Source organism: Aedes aegypti, chromosome 3 (assembly GCF_002204515.2).
Source record: "Aedes aegypti strain LVP_AGWG chromosome 3, AaegL5.0 Primary Assembly, whole genome shotgun sequence".
In the NCBI taxonomy this organism is placed as follows: Eukaryota; Metazoa; Arthropoda; class Insecta; order Diptera; family Culicidae; genus Aedes; species Aedes aegypti.
The window spans coordinates 395,403,022-395,406,456 of NC_035109.1; the positions used below are offsets into that span (position 1 = coordinate 395,403,022).

At 37.8% G+C, this 3,435-nt stretch overlaps 1 long non-coding RNA gene across 1 annotated transcript; it reads right to left on the reverse strand.

Moving 5' to 3' along the window:
• Positions 1 to 217: 217 nt before the first annotated feature.
• Positions 218 to 3,125, reverse strand: LOC110679606. The gene is made up of 2 exons (XR_002502634.1): positions 488 to 3,125; positions 218 to 433 (listed from the first exon to the last, which is right to left on the reverse strand). It is a non-coding gene; the product is annotated as an uncharacterized LOC110679606 (long non-coding RNA).
• Positions 3,126 to 3,435: the final 310 nt, after the last annotated feature.

The window sequence follows — 3,435 nt, forward strand, 5'->3', positions numbered from 1 at the left end:
TCTGTCTCAGTAGGTACAAAATGTCAAGAAGAAGAAGAAGAAGAAGGTTTTTCAGAAGAAACAAATGTCGAATACGGTATTAGTTTATGTACATGAAAAGTAGGGCTCTTATGCAGAATGAGATTCTTCTAATGATTGAATTCTTCTTTATTGAAACCTGACATGGTAAATGTAAGAATCGCATACAGATTTTGTATTGTGTCTTGTTTTGGGTGTACACATAAAATACAGTCAAACTTCCAAATTTGGCCTAAATGAACATCAGAAGCTGCGCATCCCTTATACCTTCCCACCGTTACGCCATGGTTCTCTGCTTGTCAAACGATGAAACATCTCCTTCCTTAGCCTGTGCATAGTGCCACAACATCTCCGATAGCGGCTAAATTGTCCCATACGACAGGGACCACCCCATAGCACGGCGGCGAGAACGTCCCTAGAAAAAAAGTCGTATTAACACGTTAGGCTAGTGTGATTACTAACTGCTGACGTTTTCATTTCCTTTTCTCATTTTTCCCGTCGTCAGAACCGGGAGTGAGGTCCTTATCCCTGCTGCTTCTGTACCAAGGAAGGGCCTTTTAACCGTTGGTTGCCTGGTTGGTTGGACCCCGTTCAACTTGATGCTCCCCAAAGAAATGGCAATGTAGGCACCCATGTAGGTATGTGTGTACCAACTTGTGGTCTGCTTTGTTGATGTCGTCGGGGTTCCTTCCATGCAAGATATTCTCACACCCACGATGACGATGACGACGACGACGGTCGGCCCTATTGGCATCGGCTGGCGGGCGCCCGGGTGGGTGTAAGATTGCGGGAAAACAGGTGGTTTCTGCTCCGAGATGTTGGTGTAGGTTCGTTATAAAATGACGACCACGACGACGCATAGTGATTCCATTTGTTCTACGAAACGGTCATAAATCATCTCATTCAATTTTTGCTGATAAATATCGAAGGTTGTTATGGTTGATACCACTCCAGAAACTCTGATTATGAAATTCTTTACATATCTTCCCGTGCTCAGTGTTCGGAGATTTGATAAAAAACGTAATTTCTGTAGCAGCTCGTTAAGTACAGCTGAAACTTTCATCATTTAATAGGTATTTCGGTAATAGACTTACAATTTTAGTAATTTCTTGCCCGCTTTTTAAACGTGCTAATCATCGTCCAAAAATCCATAAAGCTTTTTGATGAACCTCGAAGATTACTTTGGTTGAGTGTAGAATTTCACAGGTTCTTTTTTATCTTTATTTTTCAAATTACAGAATTTCCCGAGATCTCGGGATTGATTAAAATTATTTTGAAACTAGCGTAAAACGATCGAATCGTTGCTGAAGTGTGAAATTATGATATATTCAATAGACCTGTGACCTTGATTGCTACATCTTTGCATGTTATGAGTACATTTATGATTTATATTAGAAATTTTTGAATAAACTTTTTGGACACTATTTTCTTATGTATCACTATTTATTTTCTAACTGGTTAAACTTTCCACATGATGGAAAAGAGATGATTATGCTGTCCGTTGCCTTAAGTTGGTGATCTTTTAGACCAGGGTTTCCGCGGACCAATAGGGGCTGTAACGACCTCTAAGGGGCTCCACGAAGCCATGGTAAATAAGTGTTAGTTTTCTTGATTTATGAATAAATGTGAGTATTCTCCAGTCTCGATAATACTTCTCAACATCGTCAGAATTTGGTAACATAATCTAGAGCAGCGCGCTGTCTTTGCTTCTTTGTGAAAACGAAAAATGAGCGAGGAAGATGCGGCATAAAACAATCAGAGAAAAATTCCATAAAAAAGCCCATCACAACTCGGCGAGGTCGGTTTTGTTCAGGCAGGTCTCTGAAGAGTTTTTTTAAAGTGTTAGTAAAGGTGAGCATAGCAGCAAGAGAGAAAGAGTACAAGAAAAAATATCCTCGCTTTTCAATGCACTCCCACTCGAATCGTTTGAGGATTTGTGTTGTGAATTTTCAGTTCAATTTTTATTCCTCACGAAAACCTCTAAATTGCCTGATGCATCGCAGAGCAGTTTCTGGCTAGCCTAGTATTTTCTATACCCTCACTTGTTTTGCAAAAGGTCATTCCTAGGGTGAATAAGGGGATCAAATTTCTATTATTTCAAATATTTTATTGAGTCATTATTGCTATTTTTATCTGAAAAATAAATGCATTGCCATTCTGTCAATAAGAGATTGCAAGCCTTAAGTTTGATTTAAGCAAGATTTAAGTTTGAAATCGTAAATGCAATCAATATTGTTCCTACAGGTAATCATAGGACATAACTGGTTTTTTCCTGGATGTTTTAATAAGTCGTCAGTTGGCTCCCATGAAGGCCTTTAGCAAGTTTCATAGAATATATAAAGCAGCTGGCTTTGACTGAGATTATGTTATTCAAACAATTATGGCCATGCAATTTTTAGGGAATTCAAAACGCTAGTTTTTTTTTATTTTCCTGACGTTTTGGTCCGTTTTTTACTCCCTAAACACTGCTTAGCCAACATTGTTTGAATAAAACAGCTTGCTTCCTTGCCCATAATCAACCCATCATTGAGAAATTTCTTAACGAGAAAACAGTGTAAATTTTCTTTTTTAAGAACGTTCTTCTATTAAACGACTTTTAATGAAATTAGATTGTACTTACTTTTTTGAGGTGGTTTAACCCAGGATCAGTCGCATACGTGTACCGACTACACGCACCAAGTAAAAAGCTCGCTTTACATAAACAGCTCGAGCGGGGTGGTGCTGGCGATGGCTAAATGCGCGACCGCTCTTGAGTTAATTGTAATTAAGCGAAGGAAGTTGAAGAACATTACCCAATTCTTGTCACATTATTGTTTCTACCGGGATAGATCTACTAGTTTTTTAAATGAGTTTATCATATTTTTATGCTCATATTTTTATGCTTATTACTCACATCAATACTAGCTTCTAAATGCGACATAACGCTTCAACGTGTTCCGGAAGTGATAGATATGCTTTTGTTTTCAGACTCTGTACTTCAAAACATTAGATTTTTTTTCTCTAAAACAGGAAAATTTACTCAATTGGTCACGACAATACAATGCCCGTTCGGTTTTGGCAACAAACCAAAAATATTCATGTTGCTTAAATCGAACCGTGCCCAATTGGAACGTTTGTTTTCATTGATACTTTTGTCACCTTTATAATGGCCCCGAGTTAAATTAACCTATTTGAACTCAGTACGCCAGAATAAAGCCCATAAAAACATTAATGTTAACTGGATTGCTGATTGACCCATGATTATTTTTTTATATGAATTTCCGTGTTGCCCAAATCGAAAGGTTTTGTTGTCTAAATCGAACGGTTAAGTTGCCAAAATCGAACCTTGCCAAAATCAAACCGTGCCTAAATTGAACGAGCACTGTACCGTAAATATAAGCAAGTGTATAAAATTTATATTTCTACATTTTTGAGATC